General features: G+C 44.7%; 1 protein-coding gene and 1 long non-coding RNA gene across 3 annotated transcripts in view; both read right to left on the bottom strand.

Annotated features, from left to right (window-relative positions):
* Positions 1 to 16,662, bottom strand: part of ATXN1 (ataxin 1) — a 463,177-nt gene that overhangs the window by 229,112 nt on the left and 217,403 nt on the right. The gene's annotated exons all lie outside the window — the stretch shown is intronic.
* Positions 1 to 16,662, bottom strand: part of LOC144576580 (uncharacterized) — a 434,267-nt gene that overhangs the window by 200,202 nt on the left and 217,403 nt on the right. The window lies entirely within an intron of this gene.

Raw genomic sequence — 16,662 nt, 5'->3', positions numbered from 1 at the left:
AGGTCTTTTCACATAATCCCATATTTCTTGGAGGTTTTGTTCATTTCTTTTCACTCTTTTTTTCTCTAATCTTGCCTTCTCATTTTATTTTAGGACATAGGCATAGGCAAGGACTTCATGACTAAAACAGCAAAAGCAATGGCAACAAAAGCGAAAATAGACAAATGGGATCTAATTAAAAAGTTTCTGCACAGAAAAAGAAACAATCATCAGCGTGAACTGGCAACCAACAGAATGGGAAAAAATTTTTGCAATCTACCCATCTGACAAAGTGCTAATATCCAGAATCTACAAAGTACTAAAACAGATTTATAAGAAAAAAACAAACCCATTCAAAAGTGGGCAAAAGATATGAACAGACACTTTTCAAAAGAGGACATTTATGACGCCAAGAAACATGAAAAAAATGCTCATTATCAGCAGTCATTAGAGAAATGCGAATCAAAACCACATTGAGATACCATCTCATGCCAGTTAGAATGGTGATCATTAAAAAATCTGGGCTGGGTGCAGTGGCTCACGCCTGTAATCCCAGCACTTTGGGAGGCTGAGGTGGGTGGATCACGAGGTCAAGAGATTGAGACCATCCTGGTCAACATGGTGAAACCCCATCTCTACTAAAAATACAAAAAGTTAGCTGGGCATGGTGGTGCATGCCTGTAATCCCAGCTACTCAGGAGGCTGAGGCAGGAAAATTGCCTGAACCCAGGAGGCGGAGGTTGCGGTGAGCTGAGATTGCGCCACTGCACTCCAGCCTGGGTAACAAGAGCGAAACTGCGTCTGAAAAAAAAAAAAATCTGGAGACAGCAGACACTGGAGAGGATGTAAAGAAACAGGAACACTTTTACACTGTGGGTGGGAGTGTAAATTAGTTCAACCATTGTGGAAGACAGTGTGGCGATTCCTCAAGGACCTAGAAATAGAAATTCCATTTGACCCAGCAATCACGTTACTGAGTATATATATACCCAAAGGATTATAAATCGTTCTATTATTAAGACACATGTGCACGTATGTTCATTGCAGCACTGTTTACAATAGCAAAGACCTGGAAACAAACCAAATGCCCATCAGTGATAGACTGGACAAAGAAAATGTGGCATATATACACCATGGAATACTATGCAGCGATAAAAAGGGATGAGTTCATGCCCTTTGTACAGACATGGATGAAAATGGAAACCATCACTCTCAGCAAACTGACACAAGAACAGAAAACCAAACACTGCATGTTCTCACTCATAGGTGGGTGTTGAACAATTAGAACACATGGGCACAGTGAGGGGAACGTCACATACTGGGGTCTGTTGAGGGGTGGGGGTGCTGAGGAGGGACAGTGGGGTGGGGAGGTTGGGGAGGAATAATGTTGAGAGAAATGCCTGATGTGGGTGACGGGGGGGATGGAGACAGTAAGCCATCATGGCATGTGTGTACCTACACAACTATCCTGCAAGATCGGCACATGTACCCCAAAACCTAAAGTACAATAAAAAAAAAGTGGGAGGAGAAGAGCCCTGGTTAGTAGCATTTGCAGACTTCTGTAGTGTAAATACTCCTATCAAGATAGTAACACGGTGTCAACCTGCTCCCTAAATTCCTGAACATTTAACATTTCTTGGCTCATAAAAGTGGGTGCAAGCTGGCTCTACCACACCACTGGCCCATTTCCTCATCCCACCAAGATCAGTAAACCCTACTTCATACCTAAAATAAAGTCCTTCATTATTTTCAGTGTCCTCCTTACCCACAGATCTAAGAGATTATCTGTTCCCACTTCCAGGCCTTTGCCTCTAGCCTCCTCATCTGGAATAAACCTTGCTAAGTGTACTCTTGTATAAAGAGCCTTCACTGAATGCTCTTAGGCTGGGTCCCCCCAGCCCTTCTATATTCTGATTTTCTACAGCACTTCTCCGTTACTGTCCTGTCTTTGATTCTAGAGGGTAGGGCTCCGTTAGAGCAGGGCATCTGCCCACAGGACTAAGCATAGCACCAAGTCTGACCTGGATGGAGCTGAATAAATGAAATCTTTCGAGTTGACTGGCGGGGCTGACTTCAGTCCAGTCCGCCACAGAGAGCTAGGCTCCTCCGTGGTGAACTAGGATCGGTGAGGGACTGAAGTGGATCTGCAGCGTGAAGATTTCACAGGGCCCTTACTACTGCACACACCAAGCTTCCACAAGAAGGGAGGGAACTAATATGTGTTGGGCGTACAATTTCTGTAAGCCCCAGCACGCAGAGCTTAGTTCCTAATACCATTCTCCAATAAAACGAACCAATGTTCCCTGGAGAAATGGCTGATTCTAGTACTGTGACAGGGAATATCCAACATGAGTATGGAGCGTCTTGTAGTGTCAGCAAGTGGGAAAATGCTGCATAGATAAATCAATAGCACACAGTGATGGGGGCATATAAAAGGGGCACAGGAGACAATATTCCTAATACTCCTCAAGGAGCTGCCAATGACCAGAACTAAAACAACAAGGGCAAAAAAGTAAACAACAGAGCACTGGATTAGAGCCTAAAGTATAAAATAAACACCCATGAGTTCATACTGATATAAATAAATTGTAAAAGGGGAAGAAAACACACATCTCCTGTGCAGAAGAATTGTAAATAATTCATGCAGATGTTCTGCCTTTGCAGAGGTGGAGCATAACTGCCCACTGCTTAAGTGTGGGCTGTGCACAGTGACTTCCTTCCAATGAGAAGTACAGTATGAAAATGGTGTGTATGTAAGTGTGTGTGTGTATACAAAGAGTACCTTTAAAGTTGACAAACTCGAGCCGGGCATGGTGGCTCAAGCCTGTAATCCCAGCACTTTGGGAGGCCAAGGCGGGTGGATCACGAGGTCAAGAGATCGAGACCATCCTGGTTAACATGGTGAAACCCCGTCTCTACTAAAAATACAAAAAATTAGCTGGGCGTGGTGGCGCGTGCCTGTAATCCCAGCTACTCAGGAGGCTGAGGCAGGAGAATTGCCTGAACCCAGGAGGCGGAGGTTGCGGTGAGCCGAGATCGCGCCATTGTACTCCAGCCTGGGTAACAGGAGCGAAACTCCGTCTCAAAAAAAAAAAAAAGTTGACAAACCCTGTCACACACAACCTCGGCTCAGGTGATCAAGATCAACAACAACCATGATAGTCACATACAATGTGATGAAAGCAGCAATCTGCCCATTTTGAGGAGCATAGACTAATCATTTTGTGGACTGTCCCTCAATTTGGGTTTTTTTCTGGCCAGGTGTGGTGGCTCATGCCTATAATCCCAACACGCTGGGAGTCCAAAGAGGGTGGATCACTTGAGCCCAGGAGTTTGACACCAGCTTGGCAAAACCCTGCCTCTACCAAAAAAACCTCCCAGAACCAAAAACAAAATTAGCTGGACGTGGTGGCGCATGCCTGTAGTCCCAGCTCCTCAGGAGGCTGAGATGGAAGGATCTCAGCCTCCTGAGGAGCTGGGACTACAGGCATGCGCCACCACGTCCAGCTAATGGGAGGCTGCAGTGAGCTGAGATTGTACCACTGGACTCCAGCCTGGGCGACAGAGTGAGACTCTGTCTCAATAATAATAAAATAAAATGCACCTAAAAGCAAGAACTAAAGCCAATGTTTTATTTTGATTGAGTAATGATAACACATTAACTAGCCTTGAAAGGCATCAAGTAAAATATAATGGACTACAGGATAGACAGATGGCTTGACACCTGACAGAGCAAATAGAGCAAAATATTCCTTGCAAAATGTAGGTGGCAAGTCTGTGGGTGTTCACTGTACAATAACAATAATAACAATAATTCTTCCTTTTTTTTTTTTTTGATGGAGTCTCACTCTGTCGTCTAGGCTAGAATACAGTGGCAGGATCTCGGCTCACTGCAACCTCCACCTCCTGGGCTCAAGGATTCTCCTGCCTCAGCCTCCTGAGTAGCTGGAACTACAGGCGCCTGCCATCACGCCTGGCTAATTTTCGTATTTTTAGTAGAGCTGGGGTTCCACCATATTGGCCAGGCTGGTCTTGAACATCTGACCTTGTGATCCGCCCACCTTGGTCTCCCGAAGTGCTAGGATTACAGGTGTGAGCCACCGCACCTGGCCACTGTACAGTTCTTACAATTTCTTTGTGTGTTTGCAATTTTTCATAATAAAACGTTGGGGGAAAAGTCTCTCATGAACAACTGTGCCCAGTCATGGGAGAGTTCCCCAGGAAATATTTATTTAGCCCAAATATATATGTATCTGATTTTGGAGCAACATCTCATTTAACAAAAAGTTAAGTTCCTGATTTCTCCTTTTAACTTCATTTACAGAAAACTGCCCCCCTTAGTGAAAGGCAGCACTTTTGCCAATGCCTTTCAATGAGGCTATTAAATAACAGACAAAAGGCCAATGTTCATTAATTAGCAAAAAAAGCCATATAGGATATGCGCTCTAGACTCTGTAGAGCTTCAATTCCACATGGACCCTTCAATCATTTGTGTGGCTTGGATGGATTTCAGCATTGCTACTCATCATGGTCAAAGACACATCATTATTGCTCCAGTCAATAAACATTTTCATTAAATAGCACATTTACAACACATCTACTCATTTTACAATTTCCATGAACTTGGTCATTTAGTCATTCTACCTTCAATGCTTACTTGGCCTTAGGTAACTTGAAATGTTTTGTTTTTTTTTAATGGAGGCTTTTCTTGATATAGGAGTTAATTAAATGATTTAAGGAAAACGTGCCTCTTCTGATTTGAACATGAGATTATTATCTTTTATAAAACTTAAATCTATTTCAGAGCATTTTAAGTGTGCATCTACCATCCCTGAATTCAGATGCTTGATCAATTCATTAGCACCAGCAAATGTTAAACCTGTCTAGAGTATTTCCTTGCTCTTCTGCTCAGCAAATCGATGACCTTGCCAACCACCACAGGATAAGAGTGTGTGTATTCTGCCAACATGATGCTACCAACAGGAAAGAGTCAACTCTGCTCACCCTCCAGGAAGGGCTCTACTGCATGAGTGGCTGCCTGTGTATTAGAAACCATGTTTTGGTCGGGCGATGTGGTTCACGCCTGTAATCCCAGCACTTTGGGAGGCCAAGGCAGGTGGATCACTTGAGATCAAGAGTTCAAGACCGGCCTGGTCAACATGGTGAAACCCTGTCTCTACTAAAAATACAAAAAATTAGCTGGACATGGTGGCAGGTGCCTGTAATCCCTGCTAGTTGGGAGGCTGAGACAGGAGAATCACTTGAACCAGGGAGGCAGAGGTTGCAGTGAGCTGAGATTGCGCCACTGCACTCCAGTCTGGGCGACAAGAGTGAAATCTGTCCGCCCCACCACCAAAAAAAAAAAAAATTAAGAATTGATGTTCTAACCAGAATACAACCATGATACAGGCAAAAAACAGATTTTGATTTGGGAGGTTAAAAAAAAAAAATGTCTTGGCCAGGTGTGGTGGCTCACGCCTGTAATCCCAGCACTTTGGGAGGTCAAGGTGGGTGGATCACCTGAGGTAAGAAATTTGAGACCATCCAGCCAACATGGTGAAACCCCATCTCTACTAAAAATACAAAAATTGGCCAGGCGTGGTGGCGGGGTGCCTGTAATCCCAGCTACTTGGGAGGCTGAGGCAGGAGAATCGCTTCAACCCAGGAGCCGATGGCTGCAGTGAGCTGAGATGGCACCATTGCGCTCCAGCCTGGGTGATACTCCATCTCAGAAAAAAATGTCTTACCTCTCAGGAATGGTATACATGGACTGCAGGCCAACATCTCCCAACTTCATCATGGTCAGCTTGCTGGCAACTTCTCAGATTCGTTACTACATTTGGTGACACCCTTTGTAATAATTAAACTCATTCCACTGGCACAAGAAATATGTCCACTGAGAATACAAATTTCCTTTCTCTCTTTGCCCACAAGACCTTCACCACCCAGAACAGTGAGAGGCTACAAATACTAAGGGCACCAGGAGCAGAACCGATGCCTGGTTAAGTGACCTTAGGCAAATCACTGAACCTCACTGTTCTCAGATATAAAATTGCATAATAAAGTTGTGAGGATTAAAGGGTTAATATATTAAAAGCACTTGGAATAGTATTCTGTGTGTTTGCTTTGACTGACCAACATACAAACAGCTAACTGCTATTCAATGATTCCAAAATAATTATTCTCTTTTTTTTTTAAATTGAGACAGCTTCTCACTCTGTCGCCCAGGATGGAGTGCAATGGCACAATCTGGGCTCACTGCAACCTATGCCTCCCAGGTTCAAGCAATCCTCTCACCTCAGCCTCCCAAGTAGATGGGACTATAGGCATGAACCACCATGCCTAGTTTTTGCTTTTTTAGTAGAGATGGGGTTTCACCATGTTGTCCAGGCTGATCTCAAACTCGTGATCTCAGGTGATTGACCTGGCTTGGCCTCCCAAAGTGCTGGGATTACAGGCATGAGCCACCGCGCCCAGCCAAAATAACTATTCTAACCTATCCCCTCCTCTCTACTTACCCCCATCATCCTTCACCTGCCCAACCACTCTAAGGCTGTTCATTTACACTTCTACCTATTCCCATGCAGAAAGGGCCAGTTCAGCAACAGCAGGGATGCTGGCCGGTATGTTTAGAAACTCTTATCCGCAAGACTAACGTGTTGATCCAGCTTAAATGTATAGCTAATGATTCATTCCACTTTTCCTTTTATAACAAGAGTTTTTTGCACGCTGATTTTATCATGACGCTTGCTTTCTCTCTTCTCTTGTATTAAACATCGTTTCATCTTTGGCTCTGTCCCACCCCACTGTTGAATTTTTTAAAAAAGAAAAAAGAAACCCAGCCAACTAGCTCAGAGGCCTATGTATTTCTCTCTGAACTTCACACTGACAATATTATACACAGTCATGGCAGTGACTGTATTATACACGGTCATGGCAGTGATGGAGAACTGGAATCTAATGAAAAGAGATAAGAGAGGAACAGAGAGATAAAGGAACCCTTGAAAATCAGCCCCAATGTCTCACCCAGATCTGGGTAGCCTCAGAGCTTATTAATATAGACTGTGTCTCTCACCAAAGGGCATGCAATTTGCTTGCCATCATTTCTTTAAAACTATTAGTCACTCTCACACCAATTTACCTTTAAACAAGGACATTCTGTAACCAGGGATCCACCTATGTGGCTTAGTCATCGGATCGGCCTCAAGGTCACCGACCGGAGTAACCTGATGAGAATTACCTCATTCACCCACTATAGAACAGTTCTATCACCGATCAATACAGGACGCCTCTGCACAACATCAACAAAGCTTTCTCAAGGGGGCACCCCGCATGCATCAGAAACAAATTACACTCTGACACACCGAAGGCAGAAAGATCCTTTCTGCAAAGCAAAGCCTTTGTTTAGTCTGAGAGGAGTGCCAATTCAACCTCGAAAAAAGGAGAAAAGGAGAAGAAAGAGAATCCCTGCCACAGAAACAGAGTCTGCTTGGCACTCTTCCTAACACGACATTTCCCTTGCCCCTCCGCTCAAACACAGGATGCATCTTTGGTGAAGAAAAAAATGGGAGTGCAAGGACGAGGCATTGCAATGCTGAGAACCAAGGCACAGAATCTCACGGTGCATTGGTGAAATCACTATTAATAAACATTAGAGTGCTTACTCTGTGTCACTCCCTTAATTATTTCATGACTATGAACTGATTCAGCTCTCCTAACAGCCCAGGGAAATGAGTTCTATTATTATTCCCATTGTACAGATGGGAATACTGAGGCACAAGAGGGTAGGTAAGGGACCTAAAGTCACAGCAATAAATGGTTGCAGCTGGGATTCAAGCCCAAGGAGTGAGGCTCTAGAGTCACTATATTAAACTACCTGGCTAAGAACAGCAACAGCAATAATACAGAATGTTAGGTTTGTGTTGTGTTTTACAGTTTACAAAATATTTGCACATGCTTTTCCCCTCTGCTTGGAATGACTGTCTCACATATTTACTTATGCCTTTCTCTCCCAACACAGCCTTCTACTGAAGGGTGTTCCTGGAGTGAAGGAATGAATAACTAACTCTGAATAATCCTTGAATTGCTGTGGGAGATAGACAGGCTGAGAACATATGACTAAACCTGTTTTCAGATAAGGAAAATGGGGTTTGGGAAAATCTAACGACTTGTCTAAGATCATGTTGCTTCCATGCTTTGAATAGGAGCTCTTCATAACTAAACCAGTGATTCTTTTTTTTTTTTGGACACAGGGTCTCACTCTGTTGCCCAGGCTGGGGAGCAGTGGCGCAATCTCAGCTCACTGCAACCTCCGCCTCCTGGGTCCAAATTATTCTCAGCCTCCTGAGTAGCTGGGACTACAGGCGTGTGCTACCACATCTGGCTAATTTTTGTTTTTTTCATGGAGACGGGGTCTCACTGTCTTAGCCAGGATGGGCTCAATCTCCTGACCTTGTGATCTGCCCACCTTGGCCTCCCAAAGTGCTGTGATTACAGGTGTCAGCCACCATGCCAGGGCCTAAAAAAAATTTTTTAACCACAGGATCATTCTAAAAAAAATATTTTGCATAGCCTCAGAATATCACAGAGCTGAAGGAGAAGCTGCCCTGGTTGAGAGAGGCGGAGGGCAGCCGTGACGTTTATGGGGAGCCTATGGGGTTTGCGGAATGCAGGCTGGGGACCCATTACTGCACCAAGCAACACTACCAGGACACCTGACCCAGCCATGAAACTCTGAGAGAGGGTGACCAACCACACCTTCAGGTCTCACCCATTTCCGACTCTGATCCATGGGGGACGGTAGAGGATTAACATTCCTTCTTTCGCCCCAGCAAAGGGACCAGTTCTTAGCCTTCCTGCTTGTCAACCTCTTTTTCACTTTGGAGCTCTCCTGTATTTGTTCCTTTTTTAGCCCCAAGGACTGATCATTGGAAACAGGGCAACCTCTCGTGACCTGGTTTTTCATCACCAGCCAGGGCAGAAGAAGTCAACGTGTGCTCTAGGGCTTTGCATGCTGCTCCCTAGACCTGGACGCCTTTGAGCAAATCTGGGATTCTTCCAAGGGGCAGACTTCATTCCACAGTGGTGGAAAAGCTGGCCAGGGAGAGAGAACAATTTTGCAAGACAGAGTACTGAAGTTGGGCCTGTATCCTCACACTGCCAAATCAGAGGAGGCAGAAAGCTTTGAGTGTTACAAAGCAGCCGAGCTAGAAGGGGCCTCTAAGAGCCTTCAGTCCAGTCTCCTCACTGAACGAACAGGGACATTGCATCCTGCTAATGCAAAGTGACATGGTCAAAGCTACGCAGTGGCACAGCTCAAACTTGGGATTTCTGATGATCTTGCCCCTGAGCACCCAAAACTCTAAGGACAGGACGAGGATGTGAACTACAGAAGTAACCAAAGGACTTTCTGGTGATGTCAAAGGATACAAGACAGCAACATGCTCAAGTTGGGAATGAACTGATAGGCGTGTGTATCTCTTAAGGCCTCCTGGGGAAAATGCCACCACCAGGAACTACTTGAAGGCTTGTCAAGTGCTTTAAGACTCTATAAGGCAAGGCGCAACACTGAGAGACGTTAAAAAAAGATAACCTTTTCCCTCTGCCTGAGTTGCTCTTGAACACCTAGTGGGTGAACAGATGAAAGAGAAGCGCCCAGGCTTCCAATGGGCTGTCTGCACAGCTCCTCGGTCATTAGCAACCACAATCTGCATTCATTCCAGATCCTAGTTATTCATTCATTAATGTAAATCTAAATTGCGCTCTTTAAATAGCAGAGAGCACTATGCTTCAGTCAGGGGAAAGAGAAACAATCACATGAAGAGACATGGTTGCATTTTCATCTTCTCCCGCCCCTGTCACTTTGGGCTTGACAGCCTGAATTCACAGCTTCACGGAGCCCTTCCCTGGCTCACCCCAAGGATCAGCAAATACTGGCTATCTTAGCTTTTCATGCTGGGGGCCCCCTAGAGGGAAAGTCCATAGCCTTCCACACCCCCAACTACTGTGGGCCTCTCCAAGGTGTCTGCAGCAGCTGAATACAATTCATGAGTAGGAAAAAGACAATAAGACATGTCTCAATTGTTGTATCTTACACATTCAAAAGACAGTTGTCCCTCCATCCATGGAGGATCTGTTCCAAGACCCCAGAGGATGCCTAAAACCATGAACAGTACCTATAACTACCATGCTTTTTCATGTAGGTACGCACCCATGATAGACTTTAATTTATAAATAAATCACAGTAGGAGATTAATAACAAAAACTAATAATAATATGACTATGCGTAACTGAAACAGCAGGAGTGACACCAAAGATATGGGGGGAACTACTGTATCAACCAGGGTAAGTTCACAGGGAACTCAACACATTCTTTTTTTTTTTGAGATGGAGTCTTGCCCTATCTCCAGGCTGGAGTGCAATGGCTCAATCTCTGCTCACTGCAACCTCCCCCTCCCAGGTTCAAGCGATTCTCAGCCTTGAGAATCCTAAGTAGCTGGGACTACAGGTTCACGCCACCATGCCCAGCTAATTTTTGTATTTTTAGTAGAGATAGGGTTCCACCATGTTGTCCAGGCTGGTCTCGATCTCCTGACCTCAGTTGATCCGCTCACCTCAGCCTCCCAAAGTGCTGGGATTACAGGTGTGAGACACCGTGCCTGGCCACTGAACATACTCTTTACAGAAGGTGATGCATAAAATCACGGCATGCCCACAATGCCTTTGGGAAGGACGGGACACTGAGTTTCTGAAATGAGAGACAAGCGAAGCCCAGGAAGCTGAGCTCTGGCCTGCGTGCTGCTCATCTCCTCCTACCGTCCCGCAGCCGCCACCAAACTTCTCATTCTGTGGGGGAGGTGACATGTGGCCGGAACACCACTTTCCTTATAAAAAGTAATTTATCGTGCCTTTTCCCATGACAGGAAAACTGATAGAATTTCCAGGCAAAAGTATTATTTCTAACTGTTTTCATCTGGGGATAAGACAAGTTCTCCCCACTCCCCGTGTGTATTTTTAAAAGAGTAAACATTTTAAATGAACATCCTCGATTGGCTTGCACAAATGCTAAAGGCAGGGCACCTAAGACTCTTATAGAAAAGTACGTCAAGAGAAAAAGAACGATCAATTACATGTGAATCGAACTCCTAAATGTGCTTTGAACCAGGGCATACGTGACAAATTTTATTCAGTAATTCTGTTTGCATGTGTTCTAACCACTACCATTTCAGCTATTTTCCAGAGAGAGAGAGAGAGAGAGAGAGAGAGAGAGAGAGAGAGACTTTAAGCATGCCTAAGGCTCAGAGGAATTTAGATGTTTTCAAGCACTACTACTTGATGCTTTTAGAGCTTCACGCTTGAGTTAAAGATGAGCACTTAAAAATGAACGCTAACCTCTGGGTTTAGGGCTAGAAGCCAATGACCTCCCATAGGATCACTAAAGATGCTGTTTGCTGGCTAGATTTGTCCTGGGAGTACATAAGCGTCTTGCAACAAAAGTAACAGGGTGTCACTCTGAACCTAAAGACTCAATTGCAGCATGAGAAAACGTAACGACATATAATAATAACATTATCAAGAATCCTTTTTTTACTATCAAGTCTGAAGCACTGGAGATGATTAGAGGAACATCGGGGTACTGGACGGTGAGTGAGAAGATTCCAGTCCTGGGTGTGCCATCCTGACCAAGTCACAGCACTTCTCTGTGCCTCAGTTTCCAAATCCATAAAACAAGGGAGTTCATGAATTTCTCAAGTCCCTCACAAGCTCCAGGTCTCCGATTCCACGCTCCTCGTCTTTCTCTTTGCCAGCAGGGACTGAGTGTGTGAGGAAGGTTGTGCCTTTGACCCCAGAGGAATGTGACAACAGCCTTCCTTGCATTGTTCCCACAGTAACCAGAGCCAGCTGTCCAGGCCGGCTGGCCAAGTTGTGGCGCAGGATCACACACAAGTGGGGGCTCTGCTTGGCAGACTCCGCCTCCAGGCCTCCCCCTTCCCCTAGGTCTTTATCTGCAGGTCGGGACCCTCCTGGGAACACAAGAATGAACCTTCGATCCTTCCTAAATAACCTTTGGGGGCTTAAAATCCCGGGTGTAGCTATACTCATGTGAAACTCCCCCTAAGACAGCTAGAGGATTTGGGTACGTGTTAAATTCTCTGAGTCTATGACCCTACGTCTGGGATGTTGTGGGGTGCTTGCAACCTACGGACAGCAGGTGTTTTCCAGGCGCACTGGCATGTGATGGCACTAGGATTCAAGTAAGGGTGAACGTCTAAGACGAGAGCTGGAGTGAGCCACGATTTGTAACCATGCAGATCTGAGCAGCAGCGACAATGCAGGCTTTCCTCCTTGCCTGCAGCTTGCATCTGAGATCCTAATAAGGGAGGATCACTGGAAAGTATTACCATTATTTTTAGCTTTTCTAAGGGAGGGAGGAGTTTTTGAAAGGACAAAATGGAAAGGAATTTAGGGCAAGGGTGTGTGTAGGTGGCGAGGCGGTGTGGAAGGAGGTGAGAAGATGAGGAGAGATAAGGACTTTCAGGACAGATAAGCAGCTTCCTTCTCCCTCCTTGACAGATGATCACAGCCAGGCCTCCTGGCTTAGAAAACAACACCAAGGTCTTCAGGTCCAGGTATCTAGAGACAAAGGAGTCTTCAGAAGGCAACAGTTTTTCTGGCGGGGCGTGGTGGTTCATGTCTATAATCCCAGCACTTTGGGAGTCCGTGGATGCCCTGATCAACATGGAGAAACCCTATCTCTACTAAAAACATAAAATTAGCTGGGCGTGGTGGCTCATGCCTTTAATTCCAGCTACTTGGGAGGTTGAGGCAGGAGAACTGCTTGAACTCGGGAGGCGGGAGGTTGCAGTGAGCAGAGATAGTGCCATTGCACTCCAGCCTGGGCAACAAGAGCAAAACTCTGTCTCAAAAATAAATAAATAAAAATAAAGATGGCAACAATTTTTCTAAGAGCAAAAATACACTCTATGGTGTAGGATTTTTTTTTTTCAACTTCCGTTCCTGAAACATAGCTGATGAGGCCACTCATAGAAGCTTCTTGAAAAAGAGTTTCATAACTCCCATCGGATTTGAAGGCAGCTTTAACTTTCATTGTGCCCCCCACCCCCCAAAAATGTCCTCTTTAGTCTTACAGAGATTATGAATGTTCCAGATTAATAGGAGATGAATGAATTCGCCTTAAATAACTTGACTGTTCACGTAGCAAAGCAGTTTGAGTCCCGTGGCTTCTGGGGAGACAGCTGTATGGGCTAAGAACACATGACATTTTGAAGAAGGATTTCTTGTCTTTCCTTTTTGGCAATAGAGAGTAAAAAGTCTCCTGAGTGAGCTGAAAAGGCCACAGCATGTATGCTTCAATTCAGGGGCCTGGTAATCACCGGAATCACAAGTTCAAATGCCACCTAGACCATAAGGACCCTTATAAAACACAAACCACTTCATCATCAACAAAACTATTTGCCTACTACAATTTTTTAAAGCAAGGCTGCGAACTATTCAAGTAAACAACCTTGCGGCGTGGTTGACATGGACCGAGAGCTAACAAGAGAACACTGGAATTAGCTTCTCAATTTCAAAATAGGACCTAAAGGAGTTTGCGCTATAGGAGAAGAGTTGCTGCGTTTTGTTTAATGGAACTAAATTTGTGCCCATTTAAATCATGAGCAGGTGGCACTTGGTAGCAAAGAAAGCCTGAAAATATTCACATTTAGTGAATGCAGTTGTATGTATAATTAGCTGAGATTTATTTTAAAGTACTCTAATCTTTTGTACTCTTTTCTACAATTCAAACTGGTAAGAAATAGAGAGTGGCTTCTGAATTGATTATGAAAGCACAGCTATCATATTAGCTGTGAAGAAGTGAAAAACAGGGAGGGTGTCGGGAAGTCTCTAATAATATGTACATTAGCTTCAGACCAAAAGCAGAGGACTTGCTTTCTTTCAAAACAGTGAATTTGCTGTTGTTCCTGATAAATGAGTGAGCGACACAGGACCAGCCAGTAAGGCGGAGACGGGAAGAATCAAAGGTGTGCATTTTAGAAGCATAAGAGCTTTTTATGGAAAATTCCAAACACGTACGAAAGACTCGCAATAGAACACCAAATATCCATTACCCAGCACCAACAATTACAAATCATGGCTGATAATATCTTCAAGCAAATTCCAGAGCTGTCATTTCATCCCTAAATATTTCGTTAGGAACCATAGAATTTTTAAGCTCCCTCATTTTCCGAGATCCTGAGACGTCGAATGACCCAGGGCCATCGTGTCCAACAGTGATGAGGCAGGGCTGGAGCCCACTTCTCACCTGGGGCCAGGTATGCCCTCCTTCAGGCCCCACCCCCAACTCCCATCTCTCCTGTCCTTACCACTCCCTTCAGGTATTTTTAACTGGACTCTGAGCCATAAAATTTACACAGAAAATGAACATTACACTGGCTGGAAATCAGGAAATCCTGAATTTTAATCTCAGCTTTGCCATTTTTCTGAGGCTTAATTTTCCTAACTATGAGTAGGGATGTGAAATTGCTACTACAAGATATAATTACATCTGACATACTTAGAAAAAGGTTGACTTTCAACTTGTAACAGCTATTTTGAAGGTATTTTCATGGAGTTTAGTAAAAGCTGTTAGAAACCATAAAGCTGAGACTATGAGCTGACTTCCGTGAGGTGAGTTCTCCTATGTTAATGAGGGGCGGGGAGGCCCACATAATTATTACATAACTTACCCTGAGAGCATTGCCACGCCAAGTTTATTTATGTTTCACATAAAAACTAGAACCAACTATTTCAACATGCTGAAATGGAACTTTCTATGAAAAAGGAATGTTTCATACAATGTAAATCAACATTTCCCAAGGAGGAAAAAGGCAGGCCCTCCCCTTGGGGAAGTTCTAGCACCTTCAGAGAAAGAACATGCAAGTCCCAAGGAAAGTGAAAAGGGAAAGAAACGTCCCCTTTGTCGTGCATTTGCCAAATCCCTGACCAAAGCGGACTTAACAATAGAACACCAAGTATTCTCACAGAAGTATCCAAGCCTGGAAAAGTAAGAAGCAAATAAAAGATTTTGTTTAAGAGACTGAAATACACTGTTCAATTGCACTCCTGCTCAAATGCACAGAAAGTATTAGGGGAGGTGATGGCAATGAGTCAATTAGAGTGTTTCAAAATCCCACCCTAAATCAACCTAAAACCTTGAGATTTGGCTTTCAATGCACCTGCTTTCAAGAGCCAAACCAGAAGAAATCTTTTTTTTCTTTTCAGACAGAGTCTCACTCTGTCACCAGGCTGGACTGCTATGGCATGATCTTGGCTCACTGCAACCTCCGCCTCGTGGGTTCAAGAGATTCTTCTGCCTCAGCCTCCTGAGTAGCTGGGACTAAAGGTACATGCCACCATGCCCAGTTAATTTTTGTATTTTTAGTAGGGACGGGGTTTCACCGTGTTTGCCAGGATGGTGTCGATCTCCTGACCTCATGATCCGCCTGCCTCAGCCTCCCAAAGTTCTGGGATTACAGGTATGAGCCATCTCGCCCAGCTGAAATCTTGTCATTTTTAACATACTCTGCCAGCAAACGCCTACCATGTGGAACCTCACCACAAAACCTAAGTTGTGCACCAAGCATCAGAGAGAAGTGGTTGTGTGTGGGGATGATCTACCTGCCTATGTTAGTTTCCTGGGGTTGTAGTCACACAGTACCACAGACTGGGAGGTTTCAACAATAGCAATGTATTGTCTTACAGTTCTGGAGGCTAGAAATCCGAGATCAAGGGGCCTGCAGGGGTGGTTCCTTCTAAGGGCTGTGAAGGAGAATCTGTTCCATGCCCCTCTCCCAGCTTCTGGTGGTTTTCTGGATATCTTTGGTGTTTCTTGGCTTTGGGCAGCATAATTCCAGTCTTTACATGGCATTCTCCCTCTAGGGCTATCTCTCAGCCCAAATTTCCCTTTTTTTTTTTTTGTTTTTTGAGATGGAGTCTCGCTCTGTCACCCAGGCTGGAGTACAGTGGCACAATCTCGGCTGTGTAACCTCCGCCTTCCAGGTTCAAATGATTCTCTTGCCTCAGCCTCCTTAGTAGCTGGGATTACAGGGGCGCACCATCATGGCCGGCTAATTTTTGTATGTTTAGTAGAGCCGGGGTTTCACCATGTTGGTCAGGTTAGTCTTGAACTCCTAACATTGTGATCCATCCACCTCGGCCCCCCAAAGTGCTGGGATTACAGGCATGAGCTACCGCGCCCGGCCCAAATGTCCCCTTTATATAAGGACATCGGTTGTATCGGATTGGAGCCTACTTCAATAACCTCATCTTACCTTGATCATAAGCCAAATCTCTTTCCAAATTAATCCATTGTTCATGGATGCTGGGGGGTTTCGAATGTCAACATTTGGGGGGGACACAGGTTAACACATATACCCCCTCATCCTCACCTACAGGCCTGTGCTGGGTAGTGATGGGATACGTTCTGAGAAATGCATCTCCAGGTGATTTTATCGTGTGACCATCGTGGAGTATACTCACACAAACCTAGGTGAGACAGCCTACTACACACTGAGGCTAGATGGTGCGATCGATTGCTCCCAGGCTACAAACCTGCATTGTGTGTTACTGTACTGAATACTGCAGGCAAATGTAATAGAATGGTGAGTACTTGTGCATTCAAAC

This window comes from Callithrix jacchus, chromosome 4, assembly GCF_049354715.1.
Source record: "Callithrix jacchus isolate 240 chromosome 4, calJac240_pri, whole genome shotgun sequence".
NCBI classification, from domain to species: domain Eukaryota; kingdom Metazoa; phylum Chordata; class Mammalia; order Primates; family Cebidae; genus Callithrix; species Callithrix jacchus.
This window is presented reverse-complemented; position numbering and strand designations above follow the sequence as displayed.